This window comes from Jaculus jaculus, chromosome 6, assembly GCF_020740685.1.
Source record: "Jaculus jaculus isolate mJacJac1 chromosome 6, mJacJac1.mat.Y.cur, whole genome shotgun sequence".
NCBI lineage: Eukaryota > Metazoa > Chordata > Mammalia > Rodentia > Dipodidae > Jaculus > Jaculus jaculus.
This window is the reverse complement of record NC_059107.1, coordinates 159,475,631-159,498,848: the sequence shown is the minus strand read 5'-3', so window position 1 is coordinate 159,498,848 and position 23,218 is coordinate 159,475,631. Positions and strand designations below refer to the sequence as shown.

At 49.6% G+C, this 23,218-nt stretch overlaps 1 protein-coding gene across 3 annotated transcripts in view; it reads left to right on the top strand.

Moving 5' to 3' along the window:
- Tcf20 (transcription factor 20) overlaps positions 1 to 23,218 on the top strand; it is a 154,535-nt gene that overhangs the window by 58,667 nt on the left and 72,650 nt on the right. The window contains exon 1 of one of the 3 annotated variants that reach the window (XM_045151412.1): positions 10,154 to 10,203. The exons of the other annotated variants lie outside the window; for them this stretch is intronic. The gene's annotated coding sequence lies outside the window, so the exon portion shown is untranslated. Of the gene's footprint in view, positions 1 to 10,153; positions 10,204 to 23,218 lie in introns of those variants that run through there. 3 annotated transcript variants of the gene reach the window in all.

Genomic DNA, 23,218 nt, shown 5'->3' with positions numbered 1-23,218 from the left:
TTTATTTGAGACAGGAAGGGGGGGGAGAGAGAATGAGAATGGGTGTACCAGGGCCTTCAGCTGCTGCAAATAAACTCCAGATGCATGCACCACCTTGTGCATCTGGCTTACATGGGTGCTTTGCAGGCAAATACCTTAACTGCTAAGCCATCTCTCCAGCCCTTATTTAGTATTTTTAAAGTTTTTTTTTATTTAGGGGGAGGGGGAGAGAGAGGGCATACCAGGGCTTCCAGCCACTGTAAATAAGCTCCAGATGCATGTGCCACCTTGTGCATCTGGCTTACGTGGGTTCTAGGAAGTTAAACCTGGGTCCTTTGGCCTTGCAGGGAAGTGCCTTGACCACTAAGCCATCCCTCCAGCCCATATTAGTTTATTTAAAATCTCTCTCCCTGTTCTGAGCTCCGTGTGAGAGTAGTGTGGAGTATCCCTGAGCTCAAGTATGCAGTGGAAGAGGTCCAGATCTATTCTTTCTTCCGTGTGTGTGGCACAAGCAGACACACTCACCCTTTGCACGTGCACATGGCAGTCCTAAGAGGATCTTCCTCTATGGCTCTCCCCCTTGTTTCCTCTAGGCAGGGCATCTCGCTGAATGTGGAGCTTATTGTTTACTTATTTAACTGCAAACACAGAGAAAAAGAAGAGAACTCCAGATGCATGTGTGCTACTTTTTGCATTTGGCTTTAAGCGGGTTCTTGAAAATTGAACTTGGGCCATTAGGCTTTTGCAAGCAAGCATGTTTAAGCACTGAGCCACCTCTCCAGACTTGGTTTTTGTAAATTTTTCAATTTCATGAGAGTGGAGAGAGCATGAGCGAGTGAGCACGGGCATGCCAGGGGCCTCTTGCCACTGGGAGCAGGCTCCAGATGCTTGTGTCATTTTGTGCATCTGGTCTTACGTGGGTATTGGGAAACTGAACCCAGGCTGCCAGGCTTTGCAAGAAAAGTGCCTCTAACTGCTGAGCCATCTCTCCAGCTGTTCCCCCTGCTGCCCCCCCGGCCCCCGAGGTTGGCTGATCCAGTGAGCCCCAGTGATCCCATCTCTACCTCCATCGGTGTAGCGGCTACAGGTGTGCAGGCCACGCCTGGCTTTTCACTGTGTGCTGGGGATTGGATTCAGGTCCTCATCCTTGGGCAGCACATGCTCTTAACCACTTAGCCATTCCCCAGCCCAGTATTCAGTATTTTCTAGATGCAACTGAGCCTATGCAAGTGGATGGCTGGAGTGCGAGGCCTGAAGGTCAGCAAGGCCCACTCACTACTCAGACGAGCTACTGGAGGCTAGCCATGTGGCAGAGCCACGGACGTGCATGCACGGGACCTTGAGCGGTCAGCCACTGTCCTAGGCCTTGGTGTCCCTGTCGATGTGACGGGGACTTGGGTTTTTCCTGTTTCTCCTTTTGTTGGGTTGTTTCCACACGGGCTTTCTTCCTTGGGCAGGTGTCATCTGCTCAGTGGGTTTTTCAGAAAGTCTGTGCTCTTCATCCCTCTTCTGCAGGTGCTCAGCAAAGGCGCTGCCCTTAGAAGGTTCCCTGCAAGAAGCGGGCTGCCCAGTGCCCTGTCACGTAGTTGGATTGCGTGTGTGTGTGTGTGTGGGGGGGGTTATCCTGCTGGCGGTAGGTGGCTGACTGCCATGGAGGACCTCAGCAGTATTTGTTCTCCCTCTTCCCCTCGGCAGTGCTCCGCTGTTCCGTGCACCTGCTGCACTTTGCTGAGCCTACTGGCTCTGAGTGAGCGATAACGTCGTGAGGGCACCAGGGAAGCTCGCGTGTGTGGCAGCCTTCCGTGGTGGTGGTATTCATTTCCTGGGACTGGGGATGAAGTGCTGAGGGTCCCAGAGCTCACAGGTCTGGCTAGAGGTTCTTATATACCATCTACTTCCAGAGAGGACTGGAGGCGGGTTATAATGGCGGGAGGGTAGAGACAGCACAGAGGAGATGGGGGAGACCCAAAACTTGGGACCAGGTTGTTACTATGCACGTGTGCTCTTACTTGCTGCAGGGATTAGACTGACAAGGGGGAGCAGGGATCTTCAGATGTTGGGGAGAAGGGGCCCTCCACGTGGCTGTGGCCCTTCAAGATCATTGGTGCCCTCTGCCCAAGGTGTTGTAGCCCACCATCACGTGTGCGAGGTTTCTTAGAGGCGATGCATTGGCTCAAGTATGATCCCTGTCGCTTTACTAGCTAGCAGTCTTGGGTTAAGTTCTTTTGGCCTTTGTCTCTACACTTCTCAGTAGGACTCAGCACTGTCCTCACCTCACGGCACCGTTGACAGTGACGTTAGCACCGGAAGAGGCTGGGCCATGCACACGAGGGTGGCAGGGCTGCTTTCTTCTGCTCTCAGATCAGCTCGGATGCCTCTGTCCACACAGTGTTGACAGAGAGCACTGCTGTATGTCAGGACCGAGCCTGGGGAGCCTTCTCCTTGCCCTATCTGCGTTGCCAGGCTTGGGGCTCGAAGGCAGTATTGTGGATCTTGACATAGAGTGGAGGGGGGGGGCAAGCGTCTGAGAATTGGTGTGCTGGCTCCCACTGCTGGTGTGACTGACATTCTGATACAATATGTCACTTGCAAACGATTGTAAAAAAAAAAAAAAAAAAAAAAGCCTGGAAAGTCTCTCAACCCTCCAGGACAACAAGGAGCCTGAACTTCAGCCAGGCGCCGGTCCTGGCTTTGTTACTAAGGCTTCCTAGGGACCCTTCTTCCAGGCCGGTCCTTCTCTGAAATCAGGGCAGTCACTGAATCCAGTCGGAAGGTTGGCGCGCTAAGATTGCTTGTGTGAATGAGCTTTGTAAACAAAAGCACTTGACCGCTGGGAGCTGTTGCGTTGTTTCTGGTCCTTCACAAGATGACCACGGGCAGCTCCTGTGCAGTCACACGATGCCGATTCGGTGTGGACGTTAATGTACTGCCAGCCTGTGCTCAAAGGCTCCCTGAGTTGAGGCCTCACTGAAATCCTTGAACTCTAACTTGGAGAGGATAGGGAAGGGCCCCCAGGCAGCCTTGCCCCTCCAGGAGACAGGCAGCCTCCTAGTTCACTGTACAGAGGTTTCTGGACAGCTCCTCATGCTGGGCACAGGGTCAGAAAATGGGGATAAGGCCACATGATTGGAGGTCAGTTCTGCCCTCAAGAGCTCACTCCAGGAAGAAGGATGTAAGAAATTACCTGTGAGGACCAGGGGGACCTGACACAGGGCTTCAGCTTCTCAGAAGAGGCTCGGTCACAGAGCCACTGGAAAGGTGGACAAGAAACGAATACTGGCCAGGCAGGTGGTGCACGCCTTTAATCCCAGCACGCGGGAGGCAGAGGTAGGAGGATCACTGTGAGTTCGAGGCCACCTTGAGACCACATAATGAATTCCAGGTCAGTCTGGGCTAGAAAGCAAGACCCTACTTCAAAAAAAAAATATACATAAATATATGAATATTGGCCTGTGACCTCTGCTCAAGATCTGTGGCTTCTCCTGCTCTGGGCTGAAGTCCCAAGCTTTCTGTGACCTGCGTCTTCTGTTCCAGCTTTCCCCTGCGTGCACACAGCGCTGCTTCCTCTCCCTTTTAGAAAGCTCCTTGCTTCCTCCTGCCTTCTGGTCTTTGCCATGCGATACCTCTTCCCAGGACTCTCCTCCAACCTCAAAATGGAACCACAAACACCATAACAACAGAAGACAATAATAGCTTAATACCTGGTATATGATAAAGGCTCATCAGTGTTGACTGAATGAGTGTTAAGACAGAGTTTGTGGAAGGGGTGGCGTTTCACTTACAACTGAAAGAGGAAGGTGTAACTTCAGCCTCTGGGAAGAGGAGGGGGCATCTGCACCTCTGGGAAGAGGCAGACTCAGGACAGGAACAAAAGTGGCTTGGTTTGGCAGAGACAGAGTGAAGCATGGGAGTGAAGGTTGGCAGAGCAAGCTCAGCCAAATGAGGGCTCTGCATGCAGGAAGATAGGAATACACTTGAGTTCTGCAGCCACTTGGTACCCAGCGGTAAGTGAGCCAGGGCAGAGCCCACGTGGGATTGTGAACAAGTCACTGCAGGGATAAGGCAGCCTGGGGACGGAGGCTACAGCTGAGGACTGATTTAAGTTGAGGAAGGCGCTGCTGCTGCTGCTGCCTGGCCCCACAGCCTCACACGCACGTGTGTGCGCTGGCAGTTGTCCTCCACAGCTACCAGGCAGAATGCGGAGTGGCAGCGAGGATTCCTCACATGTCCTGGCAGCTATTCCTGAGTCCCTCGAGCGGGAGGCGGACTGCAGGGAGCATCAGTAGTCTTGTTTCTTAGCGCCCCTTGGTGAGACGGCCGCATCCAGCGAGCCTGGCTGGAACGTGAGCAGAGCAATGCTACCTTTATGCCCAGTGCGGGAGATGCCCTTAAGAGTCTTCTTGGGGAGGCAGCTGCTGGGGTCAAGAGTGAATTTGGGGCAAGGGCCCAAGGGCACCCTTTGGACCCATGATATAGCACCCGTGCACTTGTGGGCATCTTCCTAGCAACTTTGTGTGTCTTCAGCTACGATCTGGCCTTGTGAAGGCAGAGGTTAAAGCGACCCACGCGCACACGCACAGAGCCTCCAGCTCAGGAACAGTGGAGGCTCAGGAAGTAGTGGCCGTTATCATGGCTGCGTTTTTCTCCACTGTTTGAATTCTTAGCAGGAAGCCTGGGTTTCAGGCTTAAAAATGAAGAGCATGTCAACAAAACAGGATGGAACAAAGTCTTTTCCCAGCATGCCTCAGCATGTGGCACTGCCTTCCTGTGGTGCCCAGACAATGATGTGGCTAAAAGTCTTGAGCTTTCAAGCAGAAATAATCCCGATGGGAAGGACCCTCCCGTTGTTATCTCATGATGAAGCAAGGCAGGGGCTCCGCAGCCCCCTCGCCTGGGCTTGGATTCCACCTCTGACTCCTCCTCGCTGCTCGGTGACTCAGTTTCCTCATTTCAAAATGAAGAACAGCATCCACTTGATAGGTTTGCTGTGAGGATTAGCTGAGTTAATGCAGGTGATGTGAGTAGAGCGTCAGTACTATAGTTAGATCATTTCATGGTTAACTCTGCAGTGCTCTGAGTGACTTGGTGGAGGCTGTGAAGCCAGGAAGCTGGGCTTCATTATCAATTCTGCCTCACTTGGGCTGAGCTGAACCTCTCTGTGCACTTACTTCCTGCCCTGCACAGTGAGGGCGACAATCTCTACCCCCCGCACTTGCACTGAGGAGTGAAGAGCATCACCCAGAGAAGGGTCTCCACTCCCTGGAGGCAGACAGATCACTCCCCACCCCAACCATCCCAATAAGAGAAAAAATGAGACCCAAGGCCATTTGCTGATGAGACCAGGCTGGCCCCAGCTCATTGACCTGTGTTGGTACCACCATGCCAGTGACTGCCCAGGGCTAGGTCATCCAGGAGAGGCAGTATCAAGCTGGGTGGAAAGCGACGCTCCCCTGGTACCACAGGGTCCTCCAGTTTCTTGACTTCCTCTTGGATGTCCTCCCCGCTCACCCGCGGGAAGACGTGTGTGTTGATGTACAATGGCCACTGCTTTCAGTGCAGGCCAGGACCTTTCCAGCATGGGGTCTGAGTGACTGAGGCCCCCCCAGACTGTCTCTAGGGACTAAAGACATCAAATGTGGGAAGATGCTGCTGTTGACCCTGTTGAATCCACTATCCTTCCTCTAAGCTCTTTCCCTGTCTGCCTGCAGACTTCTGGACCCACTAGCTCTGGCCATCCCCATCTTTCCAGGGGCTGCCAGGTGCTGGGAGGCTTGCTTAGTTAAGCGCCAAGTCTCTGAGGGCTGAAGCTCAAATCTCAGCACAGTTTCTTTCAAGCTGCCCGACTCTGGACAAGTCACTTAAACTCCCCACACCTCAGAGGCCCCATCTGTAAAGTGTGATGTCAACATCAACCTCAGCAGGTTGGTGCGGACATTAAATGAGGTAACAAAGGGATGTCTGCCAGATGCCTGGTTCATAGTAGGCTCGGTGTTCACTGGGCTACATACTTTAGTGGACATGCTGCCCTACTGTGTGTAGGATGCTAGACCCCAAAGGAAGCAGAAATGTCACTGTCCTGAAAAGGCTCATAGTTACGTGGGAGTGATGGACATAGTCGTAGGCGGTCCAGCTGAACCGTGGGCGTCATGACTTTGATCCTGGTGGGGCAAGCTGAAGTGCAGAGGCTGCTACGAGACCAAGAAACAAATTCAAGGCAAACACACCCCAGATACGAAGCTCTGCAGGGTCCCACACTTTTGTCCTCTCCCTGCCCTGGGCACAGCTCTCCTGCGCTCAGCAGCAGCACTTGCCTCCATCCTGATTCTTGGTACTCCCAGCCCTCTGTCGGGATATCCCACCCCCAGCTTTCCAGCCTTCCCTGTGAAAGAATGTCCTGGGCGCAGAGATCACAGACAGCAGGTGCTCCTGCGGGTTGAGGGCATGCTCACAAAACATCAAGCCACCCCTGTGTGCCTGGGTGGGGCCAGCAGCCCTACACTTTGCCCAGGGAAAGTACCTGGCGTGGGGCGGGCACAGGAGGATGCTGGGGGCATTTCTCACTCGGTCACCCCGAGACTTTTGTAAACTGCCTCTTGGAAGAACGAAGGTGAAGCCCTAGGCCTGTGAGCAAGGACTCCAAGCTTCCCTATTGGTATGCTGGAGTCATTAGCAGGTGGCCCCTCCCAAGAGGAAGGAGAGCTGGGGCTTGTTGGAGGATAAAGGTGAGAGAGGTTTGCATACTCCAGAGCCAGCCAGTGAAAGGAAGGACAACAGCCTGCAGCTGAAGGCACCCTGGCTCACTTCTCACAAGTCACTGATCTGCCAAGCAGGGCCAGTCTCCTCAATCAATCCATGCTGACAGATGGTAGCGGAATCAGTGACCTAGAGGCAGAAGGCTCCATTTGTAATCCCAGAGTGGCCCAGGGGCCTGAAGGAGGGCAGAGGAGTTTGTAATGAAAGGAGTGACACCAGGTTTCCAAAAGCCATCTCTGAGCCAAAGGAGGAGAGAAAGGATTAATTTTGCTTCTGCACACTCATTCAGTTCAGTAAGTATTTTGGAGAGGACTAGGTTAAAAGAGCACAAAGCATGAGAAGAAAAATAGGACCCACACATTTGAGACAATGGGTAGTCAAAAGAGGTTGGGGCAAGCTGGTAATGATGCCCAGGGTTGTGATCCCTCCTGGCATTTGGGAGGCTGAGACAGGAAGATCATAAGCTTGAGGCCAACCCAGGCTACATAATGAAATAAAAAATAAAAAGGGGGTGGGGGAGGTGGGGTCCCAGTTGTTGAGCTCAGGCTTTAGGTATTAATGGTTTCTCTGTGCTTTGATCTGCTCAGTTGTTAAATTATGTCCACATCATAGAATTGTAGTAGTGTTTTCATTTTTGTTTGTTCTTTGAGACAGTGTCTCACCACATAACCCTGGCTAGCTGGCACTCACTATATGGCACGGGTTGGCCTCAAAATCAGTGATTCTACATGAGCCTCCTGAGTGCTGGTATTACAGACATGCACCACTGTGCCTGGCTGTGTGGCTAGAGTTAGTACATGCCTGGTACTGTATGCAGATCTTTTTTTTATTTTTAGATTTTTATTTATTTATTAGAGACAGAGAGAGAAGGAATGAGATAGAGAGAATGGGTGTGCCAGGGCCTCTAGCCACTGCAAACGAACTCCAGACGCATGTGCCACCCTGTGCATCTGGCTTACATGGACGTAGAGAATCGAACCTGGGTCCTTAAGCTTCAGAGGCAAGCACCTTAACCACTAAGCCATCTCTTCAGCCCTATGCAGATCTCTTTCGATTCCCCACTATACCTATAAACAAGGCAGGGCTATCTCCCTCCATTTTACAGCTGTAGACATTCAGAGAGATGAAAGGACTTGTCCATAACCACCAAGCACGAGCACACTCATATCAGCCATGACTCAACACTGGTGAGTGCTTTTCCTCCAAACAGCACTAAAGAGGAGAGTGGCAGGTCACCAGGGCATTAAGAGGGCCCAGCTGGTCTGGCCCAAGATCTGGGGAATTTTCCAGGTGGAGGACAGCTGGGCAATGTCCCCTTAGGGTCTGAAAGGGTGGGGAGGGGCTATAGGGTCGGACTCAGGAAAGGAGGCTGCAGCGTCAAGGACCTGGATGCAGTGATCTGTGTGCATTCTCTTCCTGTGGACTGAGGCTGGTTCCCACAGCGCTCCCTCCTCCTGAGGGAGGAATGATGGGACGGGAGACTGAGGACACGGGTCTCTACCTCTCCTTCATGAATTGGCTCAAGAAGCTGAGGCTGTCTCCAACACCCAGTCTTCAGGAAGAGCACCTACATTCTATCTTTCTTCTTTCTTTTTTGTCTAGAAATCATGGGTGTGTCAGCAGTACAGTTCCTCTCATCTTTCTCTCTGCAGCCTTGACACAAGCTGAAGGAACACTCTGGTCTTTCAAATGCTTTAGGATGCCTGAGAATTTGAAAACGAAACTCACAGCAGAACAATGGAAACAGCCAGAGGGCAGGGCCTTGCAGCCTGCTCAGCTCTGCCCCGGAAGAGCTTGGCACCTTGCCTGGCATGCAGGAGGTGCTGGGGAATCAAATCCCCAGGAATAGTCCTGACCTGCATTGGAGCCAGCCCCCCAGTCTAGTGAGATGGGCCCAAAGCCAGAAGAAATCACCGCCCTCTCTACCACATCCTCCTGCTAGGGAGCCCAGAACCACCTCAGGTCCTGCCTGGGATTCTCAGATCCTCTCTGGATGGCCGGAGGCAAGGCATTAGCTGCTCTGGCTAGGCAGGGTGAAAGGTCAAAGGGTAAAAGCCAGGCCTCAGGGAGCTACAGACCCCAAATATGCACAAACGTAGTCAAATACCTGGCTTTCTTCAGCTTAGGCTCAAAGCACTTTTCTAATTCGAATTTACTTTCAGGTTGGGTTGCTTCAGGATGGCAACGTAGTCTAACCTCTAGGAAAGATGTGGGCCTACTTTACAATGTGAGGAGAGTCTTCCCCCTCCGGGATCAATGGGACACCGAGACCAAAAGTGGGAAGGTCACTGGGTGAGTGGGAGGCAGGATACTCAACACTACCCTGAGTGGCCTCACTTCCAGAGCAGAGCAATCACACACCGCCATCACCTACCCAGTGGTAGTCCTAAGGAGAGCCTTTTTTCCCTTTCTTTTTCTTTTTTTTTTTAACGTGAGAGTGAGGTCAGGTCCTCCGCTCTATGGACACAGGGCAAAGGGAGGGGCCGAGGCGTGGCACTGCAAATCTCTACATCAGTTCTGAGCCCCGGGTCCCGCCAGTCAAAGAGCGCAGGTTGTCAGGGCCACCGCAGGCGCCCTGGCATTCGAGGAGCCTGTTTCCCAAGTGAGCTGGGTAGGCCTGAGGACTCAAGAGGCTCCGAGACTGCCTGGGCCCGTGGGGCACCGGGGTAGCCAGAGAATCGGGCCGGCCCAGCACGGAACTTGGGTAAGCAAGCAGGCGTCACCGCGACGACACAGGTGGTTGGGAGGCGGTGACCCTCGGCTCAGGGAGCCGCAGAGATGCCAGTGAGGATGTCTGGGACCACGAAGTCCCGGGAAAAGTTGGCTTGAGGCTCTCCGTAAGTCGGCCGGGGCGGAGGGCCCGGGGAGCACTCGGGCACCACCGAGACTCGACGGAGAATGGGGGGGGGGGGGACGACCACCCGCACGACCCGGGCCGCCAATCCCCGGAACTGCTCCCCCTCCGCCCGGGAGGCGCCCCGGGAACGTGCCGGGCCTCGACGCCGCCGCACGCGGGTGGGCACGCGCGCGCGCGCGCCCCGGCCCCGCCCCCAGCGCGCGCCCCGCCCCCGGCCCCGCCCCGCCGCGCGCCCGCCCCTCCCTCCCGCGCGCCGCGGGCCCGAGCCGCCCCATTGGCCGCGCGCCGTCACCTGACGCTCTGTTATTTCCTGTGTGCTGGGAGAATGGAGAGAAAAAACCCGGAGCCGAGCCGCCTTCGGCCCCAGCCAGGCGGCCGCGGCCTCCGCCGGGGGAGCCCGCCCTGAGGCGCGCCTGACCTGGGAGCGAGCGGACGAGCGAGCGAGCGCGCGCGGGCCGGAGCGAGCCTCGAGAGGCCGCTGGGCCCCGGCCCGCCGTCGGCCGGGGCGTCCGAGCTGGAGGCGGCGGAGCCACCCCCACCCCCACCCGGCTCGGCGCCGCTCGTCGCCGCCGCCCCCGACGGAGGCCGAGGGACGGGGCGGGGGGCTCCCGCAGGTAACCGCCGCCCGGGGCCTGAGGAGAGGGGGCAGCCCGAGGGGACCGGGGCCGGGCTGGAAGCCGAGGTCCCGGCCCCGGCTCGACCTGGGAGCGCCGAGCGAGAGACGGCGCCGGCCCGCGAGTCCGGAAGGCTCGAGGGGCAGGAGGCCCCGGGCCTGGCGTCCGGGCTCAGGCCACCCGACCGGGAGGGCTTGGGCGCCCGTCCCGGTCTCGGGGCTCCCGGCAGGGGAGGGAGGTACCTGCTCCTTGCGGCCCTGGGAGTGTGCAAAGGCGGCGGGGGTGAGCGGACGTGAGCCCGGGGCAGCGGGGGATCCGTGCGCACTGCCCCGATCCCCCGGCGAAAGCCCCGCGGGGACCTGCGGCGCTGCCGGCCTCGACGCTGCGGGCTCGGAGGAGGCGGAGGCCAGCGCGGCGGCGGCGGAGGGCCGGGCTTGGCGCGGGCGGGGAGGAGCCGCGCGGTAGGGGAACCGCGCCGGGGCGCCCGGGAGCTGGAGCGCGCCGGGCCGCGGCCGGCACCGGCTCCCGCGTCTCGTCTTGCCACCACACCTGAAGCCATGTGGACGCGGCGGCCGCCCGCGCGCGCGCGCGCCGGGGAGGACAGGTACCCGCTGGGCGTGCGGGCGCGAGCTCGGGGCGCAGGATACACTTCCTGTGCGGGGCGCCCCGCCCCGCCCCGCCCCGCGCGGTGTGCCATCCCGCCGACTCTGCGGAGTGCCAGAGCCGCTCTTCCCTCCTTTGCAGGGAAGCTGATGGTTCCTGGAGAGTTGCCGATCCAGGCTGCGGCGGGAAGTGCAGTGCAGTGTGTGTGTGTGCGTGCGTGTATGTGTGTGCACGCGCGTGCACCGGGGTGGGAGTGGAATTTGGGGGCGGGGAGTGGTGCTGAGGATTCCCTCGGTTTGTGGGTGGGGACACTAGTGCTGGTAGTCTGTAGTCTAGTCTTGTTTGCCCCTAGGGGATGGATTAAAATTAGGGTTTTCTCCAAAATACTCTGCCTTCTTGCTCCGTCCCCCGGCGATTAGATGGCTCTGGTAAGTGTTGTAAAATGGATGGAATTTTTGAGCTATTATCTAACAGGCTGATCTTTGAATGATAATTGGACCCGTATGTTAACAGTCTTAGTGAAGAGTTTTATAAAACATTATATGGGAAGGCGGGTGGGGAAAACTGCACCAAATTCCTACCTAGGAGAACGGGAATCTACTTCCAGCTTTGCCATCAAATAAACTGTAGCCCTGAGTAATTTACCTATCCTCCCAGTAGCCCATTTTCCAATGTGCTAGACTGCCATTGATCCCCCCCCACACACACACACACGTTGTTCTGTGTTCTCATTTTGACCATTGGCAACTTCTTGCGCATTGAACGATTTGGCTTTGAAAAACAACACATTTCCAACTTCAGTGTTCTGTGTAAGGATGAAGTAGAATTCCCCAATATCTCCTGTGAAGTAGGCTAGTGGAATTAACTGTCACCTCAGGGTGCACTAATTATTTGCATCCCCGATTTATTCCTTAATGGTATCAGGATGCCTCTTAGCAGATGCTGGAAAGAACCCCAATTAGTTTCACTGATTTTATGGTGTGTGAGAGCTGTAGGCCATGCTTTTGACTGGTAAATACTTGTAGACCAACCTCAGAATTTGGTTTTGTTTGTCTTAAATTTTTAGTCTTGTAATGCTTAGGGGCCATGTGTCTGAAGTGGTGTACTGTCCTTTATTTATTTATTTTTGGAGACAAAGTTTGCACTGTAGTCCTGGCTGGACTCAAAGGCAGTGATCTTCCTGCTGCTGCCTCTTGAGTACTAGGGTTACAAGTGTGTGCCACCATGTCTAGATCACAAGTCTTAGACCACATTTTTATTCAGTCTGCACAGTGTCAAAAAGTCTTGAAAGGAGGGATGTGCTTGACCTTGGAAATGTGTTGATGAAAGTTTTCTTTTGTCAACATCAGGCCTATCATATAAGTAGACACTTTGATGTGACTGCACAGATGAGTTACTTGGGATTTTCCAAAATAAGCAGTTCTGTTGGGATTTGACATTATGGCCTTGTTGAGTGTGGGATTACAAACAAACCAACCAAAAAAAAAAAAAAAAAACCCTAGTTGCTCAAATTGAAAGCATCTATCACACCCATTTGTATATTTGCTTGTCTTATAATTTATGAGGAAAAATTGTTAAAAACTTTACTGAAGTGATTTGTGTGTGTGTGTACACTAAATTGGTAAAATGTTAGAAGACTTGGCTTTTAGATGTCATTACATTTTAGCAATATACTTTTTCTTAATTCTGTATAATGAAATGGAATGTAGTTAAAGTGGCCTATTTTGACTAAGAAGTTAGAATTGAACTTTTATTAAGTTCCACCTTCTCTTCTTGGAGTTAAGAGAAGGACGCTAACGTGTGTGTATGATTTTTTTTCTTTTTTGCTTTGGCCTGTGCATTCTAAATTGTCTTAAAATGTCCACACAGCAGACCTGAGTTAAGTCGTCTTTCTTTTTCATCAGAGTACATAGAGCTAGTGAGTGGCAGCGCTTGACTGTAGTAACCCTCTTCCTGACTCCAGAGCCTGTACTACTAGGTCCTGTGGAGCTTGCCACCCACATGAGCTGCAGATCAGCTAGTGATAAGGCCCTGCCGCCTGTTTATGCTCCCCTGCCCCCTTGTTAAAATGCTGTGAAGAATCTGAAGTCTGGACTTGGGTGAAGTACTGGAAAGCAAGATTTTTATAATGCTTCTACCTTTGTGCCCCCTGGGGAGGGGGGTTTCTAGACTTGCAGTTTGCCCATGTCTGACCAGTTTTGCCGCTGCACCTGAGATTTAATCTATGAGAGGTTTCTCGCTCATGCCCAGGTCTGCCATTCTGTCTTGAGCTGAAAGAGTGATACAGCACATAAAGTGGAACTCAGTTGACATGTTTGTGAAAGACAGTACTTTACCCAGTATGCCTTAAACACACTTCCTCTTGAGGGTAGATTTTGATGATTAGGCTCTTGAAAGTTTTTTGATGGGGGAGGTACTAGGGACTGAAATGTTGGGCATGCTGGGCAGGTACTCTACCACTGAGCTGCGTCTGCAGCCCTCTTGAGAGTCTTGTAATGTTCATAGCACCTGCAGTGTGACTGAAAAGTCTCGTGATGACAGTCACAAATCAGTTTTCTACATTAGGGCTATGCTAGCTTCAGTGATGCACAAGACCCACAGGAAGACTGCATAACCTGGGTTGCTAATAATGTCTGTGGCCTGTTAGCTGACAATTTTTTTGTGTGTGGAATTAAGAGAAAACATTAGCTACTGGGGAAACTCCTTGTTGCATTGTACACATGTAAGCTGTTCTATAGGAAAGGGAGGAAATTTCTTGGAGTGTTTGAATATCATCATGGTAGGAGCATGGTTTCCTTGTTGGAACATCACATCTCTGAATGTGGGTATGTGTTTTAATTTGCATGAACTGGTGTGTATTGGCTGCTCTTAGTGTGGGGGATGGAGTAGTGGGCCAGATAGAGAAGGATCTAGCTCTGGACACAGACTGTAAACAGGAAACAAACAAGAATGTCGGGTGATAATACTAGCTGTTAGTTGGGCACAGTGGCAAATGCCTATAATCTCAGCACTCAGGCAGCAGAGCCAAGAAGATTGTGAGGCCAGGCTGAGTTATATAGCAAGAAAAGAAAGAAGCCTACGTCAGAGTGGTCTCAAAGATGTTCCCAGTTCTGAAGACTTTTCTGCCAGCAGGGCAGTCAAATTTGATCTGTGGGATGAATGGTAATAACATTAAATCAAGTAATTTGCTTTAACCCTGAATCTTTGGATGTTTATTCAGAGGATGGAAGTGGGCTGGTTGAAGTGTTCTCTCTGCCTTTATACATTGTGAATAGAGATTAGTCAGAAGAGCTTGGGAGGTCATTACTGGTGCCTTGTATTAGTTACAGTAAGCAAATACCTGACCAGGAGCAGCTTCTGGAAGGCAGTGGGTTTACTTCAGCTTACAGTTCCAGAGGGGAGAGGCCACCCTGGCAGCGGCAGGAAGCTGGCTCACACAGCACGTCAGCAGGGTGGAAGTAGACCAGTGCATTGACCACCAGCCGCTCAGCTGCCTTCCTCCAGCCTGTGCAGCAGCACTGCCCACAGTTAGTGGTCCTCGTCTCGGAAATCCTTAACAGACACACCAAGAGATTTATTTCCATGGTGATTCTAAATCCTGCCAAGCTGATGACCAAAGACTAACCATCACACTTGTACAGGCTAAGGAGAAATGTCTGCTTATTTTTACTTCTCTTGGTAAAGAATGCAAAGGCATTCAGCTATGGCACCTATGTCTGTATCCCTAGCATTCACAAGGTCAAGGCAAGAAGATTGCCACACATTTCAAGGCCAGTCTGCGGTACAGAGTAAGACTTTGGGAAAAAAAACCAACCATAAGAACAATAAAAGGCAAAGAGGTCTTATTGTTGAGTGTTAGGCAATGTAGACTGTATCCTTTGGTATATTGATGTTTGTACTTTGGGGGATTTGGGGGTATTTGTTGATTTTTGTTAAGGCTTCAGATGAAACCTTGCATGTGCATGCTGCAGTAAATATAGTTGCCCCTTAGCTAGGTGTGGTGGTGCACACCTTGAATCCATCACTCAGGAGGCAGAGGTAGGAGAATCACCATGAGTTGTGAGTTCGAGGCTACCCTGAGACTCATATTGAATTCCAGGTCAGCCTGAGCCAGAGTAAGACCCTACCTTGGGGAGAAAAAAAAAAAAATAGTTGCCCCAGTAGCTAATATGTCTGTCTGTATGTAGGGCATTTGCTAAGTTTGCTTCAGTAACAGATCCCAAGAGACTGAGTGGAACAGGAATGGGGAGCAGTCGAGGGAGTCAAAGGTGACTCTAAGAAGAGGCTCTGTATGGAGCAGTAGTATGAGACAGGCTCTGTTAACCACAGCTACGAGAGAGTCCATCCTCAGTCCATCCCAGCTAGCATTCAGCCTCCCTTCTCCTTTCCTCTCCATGCGACTGTAGAATTTCAGAGCCGGAAGAAATCATGTAGTCTAACCAACCCTTTGGCTGTATGTCCAGGAACAAATGAAAGGTATTGATGTCCAGCAGTCACAGCATTCAACTCACAGAATCAGCAGTAAGACCGTGGTTGGGCATGGTGGCGCACACCTTTAATCCCAGCACTGGGGAGGCAGATGTAGGAGGATCACAGTGAGTGCAAGGCCACCCTGAGACTACAGAGTGAATTCCAGGTCAGCCTGGACTATAGTGAGACCCCACCAGGAAAAATCAAAAACAAAACAGCAACAACACAAAAGGGAGTAGGCCCCTGCGCTTTGCCCTCCAGGCCAGGGTCCTTTCCATAGCACTCCTGCCCTCACCTCTGAACACGGCGTGTTGACAGCGGAGGAAGCCTCTTGGGTTCTGATAGAATCAGATTTAAAGAAAAGACAGAAAACCATGTCATTGTGACTTTGTACCAGGTTGTATAGGGTTGGCTTCTTGGGTCCTGTGGCTTCTCATCCTGTTTGTCTTGGTCTGCGGATGATGCAGAGAAAGGCTTCCTTTGTCATGTTTAGCATTAGTTGTTCAGTTAGGCCTCGGGTTCTAGATTCAAAAGATTTAAAGTCCCAGAGGGCCTAAGTTCTTTTACTCTCATACTTCAGTCTCAGGGGAGTCTGGCTTCACCTATGATTAGAAGGACTTCTTTGAAGCGTTATGTTGGGGATCTAGAGACTATGCGGTTCCCATTAAGAGGTAGGAATCTTGAGTATCGTGGCACATGTCTGCAATTCCAGCACGGAGCCCTACTCCCCAGGCGTTTCTCTTAATGCTGTGACAGGCTAGTTAATGGCGAGAGTTTGTGTCCCTGTGGCAGTAGTATGGGAAAGCATGCTTGCTGTAGACAGTCCTTGTTTAGGCTCAGCAGAGCACGGGAAGGACATGTATACCTCATCCTAAGTGCATCACTTCTTACCAGTGTCTGGGTATTTTTTAACCATAGTCTTTTCATCTGTGAAATGGAGATATAATTTCCTCAGGGCTGCTGATGAAAGAATTAGGAAAGTACATGGTTTTTCAAGGTAGGGTCTCACTCTAGCCAGGCTGACCTGGAGTTCACTACATAGTCTCTGAGTGGCCTCAAACTCTCCGCTGTCCTCCTGCCTCTGCCTGTTAAATGCTGGAATTAAAGATGTATGCCACACACCTGGCTCTCACTGACATCTTTAGCTAGGTGTCTTGGCTCCTCCAATTCCTGTTTGATACAGTTGTTTGGGATTCTCACCAGTGTCTTGAACTTCCTAAGTCTAAAACTAAATAAAAGCTCTTTTCCTTTCTTCCTAAGTGGGGCTACCCAGTTTCTCAAGTCAGATTTCTTTTTCTCTCACTATAATTAACTGATCTTCAAGTTACTGTCAGTATTATTTCTATAATGTGGTTCTATAGTGATGCTTCTTTTTTAATCAACAGCTTTATACATCTATATAATCTATTTTGATCATGCTTTCCTCCCATTACCTTCTCTTTGTCTTCCTTCTCTGTGTCCCTTCCACTGAACTCCTTCCCGCCTCGATCACTTTCTGTTTTGATGTCTGTCTCTCTCTCTGCTGTGTGTGTGCGCGCGTGTGTGCATGTGTGCCCGCTCCATTGAATTTAATCAGGGTGGCCTGCATGAGCACGGGTGGGGGATTATTTAGCAGAGCACGAAAAACTTGTTAGTGGCTACACCACTACAGATGTCTTCGAATGACTCTTTCTTCAGTCCGTCTCTCACTGCCCACAGTGCCACCCTCCTCTCCTACCAGAACCGTCTCTCACTGCCCTCAGTGCCACCCTCCTCTCCTACCAGAACCGTCTCTCACTGCCCTCAGTGCCACCCTCCTCTCCTACTAGAACAGTTCCGGGGCCTGTTAGCTTGCCTTCCGCATTTCTACTTATGTCTGTCTCTAGTCTACCTTGCCCAGAGCATACGAGTCATCTGTCTATCCTGATTAAATCTTTTAGTAGTTCCCCATAGCACCCTGAAGGGGAACCCAGATTCCTTGTGGTGGCCCATAAAGCCCCCAGACAACTTTGGCTTCTACTACCTCTGATTGCTTTTTCTGCTTTTTTTTTTTCTAGTTACATTCACTCTTCTTCAGTCCCTTGAAGGTGTCAAGCTTTTTTTATATGCTATTCCTCTATCCAGAATCCCAGCTAGCCCTGCCTTACTTCAGGGTGTTTGCTAAATGAATAGACAACCATGGCACAAGCAGCCATAAGGGATTGAGTTGAGAAGAAAAAGTGTTCCTGGCGTATATCTGCAAAGTTGTTATTTTTTTAAAAAAAAAATAGCAAGAAGTATGTTTACAGAACTAAAAGAAAGTGAATTTGGTTGTCACATGAGTAGTTTCTGTGTATACCCAGGATTCAGACAGTTGGAACTCTATACTGTGGGTGGCAGTATAAAATGATGTAACCACTTTGGAAACCTGCCAGTTTCTTTAAACGTTGACCATATATAACCTATGACCCAGCAGTTTGATTTTAGGTATTCAGAAGAAATGAAAAATGCCTAGAGCTAAGCCTTATACCAGAATGCTCACAGCAGTTGTACTCATAATAACCAAACACTGGAAAAGTCCAGGCGTCCATCAGCAGAATAAACAAACTAGTATATACATATAATGGAAGGCTGCTCACCAGCAACAATGAACAGGCTACTGAGACCTGTAATAAAGATTAATTCCAAATTTTATGCTGAGTGAGAAGCCAGACAGAAAACGACAACACTAACCCATAATACTAAGAATTGGGTTAATGTTGCCTTTGTAAAAATACTTTTTAAGCTGGACGTGGTGGCGCATGCCTTTAATCCCAGCACTCAGGAGGCAGAGGTAGGAGGAGCGCCGTGAGTTCGAGGCCACCCTGAGACTACATAGAGAATTCCAGGTCAGCCTGAGCTAGACCCTGCCTTGAAAAACATAACAAAACAAAAAAATAATTTTTATTTTGTGTGTGTGAGAGAGAGAATGGGCATACTTGGGCCTCTAGTCACTGCAAAAAAAAACTCCATATGCATGTGTCAACTTGTGTATCTGGCTTTAAGTGGGTACTGGGGAATCAAACTGGGTCCTCAGGCTTGGCAAGCAAATGCCTTGTCTGCTGAGCCATCTGGCCTTTTTTTTTTTTTTTTTAAGAGTTAGAGTTTCATGGATCCCAGGCTGGCCTCAAACTTGCTGTGTAACTGAGGCTGGCATTGAACTTCTGATCTTCCATCTCCCATGGGCTAGGATTACAGGCCCGTGCTACTATGCCTGGCTTTAATGTTGTTTTTTGGGTGAAAGGATTACTGAGGAAATAGACATAAGTTTCTAGAATAATGGAGATGTGCTGGGTCTTAATAAGCATTCATCTAAACTGATTAGAGCATATGAAATTATATCTAAAAACAAACTAGGAATTAAACTAGGTCCCAACTCCATCTTGAATCTGTAACCCCCACTTCAAGTATAATCCCCTTATCCAGACTGTTGTATTTCTCACTGGGTTTCTAGTCCTTGTTTTTATAAACTTCTTCCTGAGCCACTTTTCCAACGCACACACACACACACACACACACACAGGGGGGAGGAGGGTGAGAGCGCGCACGCACGCACGCCTGGGATGGTGAGAATGAATAGTGTGTAGCAAAGCAGAACAGGTCCTTTCTCTCGTCTTAGTAATGGAGACTTACATAGAGCCCAGTCTGCAGAAGATCTGTAGTTTTAAGGACACCCTCGCGTTATGTTATTGCTAACAATGACAAGTGCTTAAGTGCCAGGACATCACAGTGAAGGACGTGAGCATGTAAGAGAAGCAGGTGGCATTTGAAGGGCAGGAGGGAAGCCCAGAGAGGAGGGAGGTGGTGCAAAGAAAGACGGTGTGTGCGCCGGAGGTGGCGAGCAGGGTGACTAAAGCGGCAGTCATGAGGAGCGAGGAGTAGCCAAAGCCAGGGTGCAGGGCACTGGTGAGAAAGTGAGAGAAGTGAAGCTGAGTCACACCTTCCCAGAGCTGGGCAGTTTAAAAACATCTGCAGTGAGGACTGGGAGCTTACTACTCCCCCCGCCCCCAACATAAGCAGTTCGAGCCTGCATGAAGCCAGGAGAGAAGGGGGTGTGCTTCCAGACCTTGCACCACTCAGGATCTTCCGTCAGCCTGAGAAACGTACTTTGCTTGCACCTCAAGAATTCCCGTGGGGCAAGCCAAAAAGTGGGGGTGGGGGAAGGCTGCCTAGAGGCAGGAAGGTTATGAGTTTATGGGGGACATTTGATTTTAACCACCACACTTAGCAGTTGGTTTAAATAAAATGTTCTTGAAGGAAATTTTGGTATTAACCTGCTTTGACATCAAAACAGATAGGCAAGGAAATTTCAGTCACCAAAGCTTTAAGTAATGGTTAACAAATAATTTTTACTTAGTGTTTTTTGTTTTTATTTGTTTATTTACTTGAGAGAGAGAGAGAATGGGTGCACCAGGGCTTCCATCCACTGCAGACGAACTCCAGCTGTATGTGCCACCTTATGCATCTGGTTTACGTGGGTCTTGGGGACTCAAACTGAGGTCCTTTGACTTTGCAGGCAAGCACCTTAACCACTAAGCCATCTCTCCAGCCCTACTTAGACATTTTTAAAATTTGACAAATGTTATCTCATTTAATTCTTAAGAAAAATAGGAAGTAATGTTATCATCTTTTAAAATTTTTATTTACGGGCTGGAGAGATGGCTTAGTGGTTAAGCGCTTGCCTGTGAAGCCTAAGGATCCCGGTTCGAGGCTCGGTTCCCCAGGTCCCACGTTAGCCAGATGCACAAGGGGGCGCATGCGTCTGGAGTTCGTTTGCAGAGGCTGGAAGCCCTAGCGCGCCCATTCTCTCTCTCTCCCTGTATCTGTCTTTCTCTCTGTGTCTGTCGCTCTCAAATAAATAAATAAATAATTTTTAAAAAAAATTTTTTTTATTTACATATTGAGAGAGAAAGAGACAGAGAGAGAGAATGGGTGCATCAGGGCCTCCAGCCACTGCAGATGAACCCAGATGCATGAGCCACCTTGTACATCTGGCTTACATGGGTAGTGGGGAATCGAACCTGGGTCCTTAGGCTTTGCAGACAACTTCCTTAACTGCTAAACCATCTCTCCAGTCCTCTTCTATTTTCTTTTTTTTGGTTTTCAAGGTAGGGTTTCACACTATCCCAGGCTGACCTGGAATTCACTATGTAATCTCAGGGTGGCCTCAAACTCACAGAGATCCTCCTACCTCTGCCTCCCACGTGCTGGTATCAAAAGGGTGTACCACCATGCCCAGCCCTCTTCTATTTTCTTAATGAGCAAACTGAATCTTGGAAGAATGGAGTGACTTGACCAAGATTACCCAAGTAGCAGAGCCAGCACTTGGTATTGGGCAGACCTCAACTCTGCCCTTGAGTGTATTCATTTGAATGAGCTGCAGAGTAACTTGCTATGTACATTTACAACCTCTGTGAAGATTTGCCTTTGTCCTGTAGAGAAGCAGAATATAGATGCTGTCTGAGGACTTGCCTGTAAGCATAACAGCTGTGTGAGGACAAGGACTGCTCACCATTACATTTCCAGCTTCTAGAGCAATATTTGGGTGTAGTAGTGATTGCAAATACTTGTCTAGTGAACCAGTAACTGAAGTGGAGTTTTGCTGCCACCTCTCAAAGGGATAGACCGTAGGTGCTTCCGTGCTTTCTCTATGGCTCAGGATTTAGGAGCTTTTCTGAATTAGGTGGTTCCATGAATTTTTTTTTTTCTTATTTTTTCTGAGGTAGGGTCTTGCTCTAGCTCAGGCGGACCTGGAATTTACTATATAGTCTCAGGGTGGCCTCGAACTCACAGCAGTCCTCCTACCTCTGCCTCCCAACTGCTGGGATTCCATGAACTTGCTACTTGCTTATTATTTGCTCTCTTTGAAAGAGTGTCAGCTTAGTCTACTATTCACTGGATATTTTAAAAAATCAACTTACTTCAAAATCAAAATAATGGGCTTTATGATTTCAGCAGAAATATTTATATGCATATTTTTAAATGATGCTTTCAATTTTTCAGAAAGCATGCTGCTTACATGTAAGATAAACCTTGAAGATGTTAATTGTAATTGAGTTCTCATGATAATGGCTAAGGGATTTATTTATTTATATATCCTTTTAGTTTATTTAAAACTTTTTTAAAGTATTTTATTTTAATTTATTTGAAAAAGAGAGAGCATGTATGCACTAGGGCCTCTGGCCACTGTAGACGAATTCCAGATGCATGTGCCCCTAGTGCATCTGCTTACATGGGTACTGGGATATAAAACTTGGGTCATTAGGCTTCACAGGCAATTAATTGCCTTAACTAAGCCATCTCTCCAGCCCTAAAAAAAAAAAAAAAAAAAAATACGCTAAGGCTGGAGGGATGGCTTAGCAGTTAAGGCGTTTGCCTGCAAAGCCAAAGGACCCAGGTTCAATTCCCCAGGACCCACATTAGCTAGATGCACAAGGGGGTGCACACGTCTGGAGTTTTGTTTGCAGTGGCTGGAGGCCCTGGAGTACCTGTTCTCCCTTTCTCTGTCAAATAAATGAATGAATAAAATATTTTTTAAAAATTATGCCAGGTATGGTAGTACTGGGAAGCAGAGGTAGGAGGATTACCATGAGGTCAAGGTCAGCCTGGGGTATAGTGAGACCCTACCACAGAAAAAGAATATATATATAAAATAAAACATAAAACTTACTTGTCTGTATGTGCGTATGGGCAGGTCAAGGCCTCTTGCCACTGCAAACAAATGCTAAGTGCCTATGCCACTTGAAATCTGCTTACATGGGTGGCTTGGGAATTGAGCGTGGGCCAGCAGGCTTTGCAAACACTAAAAAGAAAAAAAATACACTGACCCACCTTCCCAGTCCCCTTGTAATCCTTTTTAGAGAAGCTTTCTTTTCAGTCTTTTTATTTATTTGTAAGGGGAGGATACGCCAGGGCTACCTACTGCTGCAGATGAACTCTAGACACATGTGCTGCTTTGTCTGGCTTTAGGTGGATACTGGGGAATTGAGCCAGGGCAGGCAGGCATTGCAAGCAATCACCTTTAATCACTGAGCCATCTCAACAGACCAAACATTGTCTCTGTTCTTGTCTTTTCTATTTTTTTGGATCATTTTCAGATGATGCCCATCATATCTGCTGAAGGAGCTTCCCATAGTTAGTGGCTCGTTAGAAAATTCTTTTCTAGGAACCCAGCGATATCGCAGTTCAAAGAGTATGTCTGCTAATATACAGTCACAGCCTTGATCATGTAGAAGTCATATCTGATTTCATTAGCAAATTAATAAACGACATAGGCTCCTGAGGAAGAATGGACTAATATTTTCTCTCTGCTTTAGTTCATCCTAAATTAACTTATATGAAAATAGAAAATGGAAATTTTGTCTCCTACCTATAAGTGAATAAAGACTGAATTCTATAACCTAGTGTCTTATTTGTTGACCTAATCCTGCTTATTTGCCTTTTACTAAAATATATGCCTTTTAATATCTGAAATAACTACTAAATTATGTGAAAAAGGAATCCCACAACAGTACTTTTACTCTAGATTTAAAATTGTCTGTGAAAATGTCTCTCCCTACCTTCCCCCGCCCCCCCCCCCCCCGTTTTTTGAGGTAGGGTTTCACACTAGCCCAGGCTGACCTGGGAACTCACTATGGAGTCTCAGGGTGGTCTTAAGCTCACAGCGATCCTACCTCTGACTCCTGAGTGCTGGGATTAAAAGTATGTGCCACCACGCCTGGCTGAAAATGTTATTTTTATTGGGATAGTTATGCATGGAAATATATACTAAAGAAAAAAATGTGTTAATGATTGCTAACCTAGTGCTTTGGCCAAAATAGATTCTAGAGCTGTCTTGTGGATAAAGGTGGTTCTGGTTACTTTGTTTGTATATATCTTCCAAGATGTTTTCAGTTTGGCCCTCTGTACCTGTGGTGGGTTCCACATCCACTGATATAACCAAATA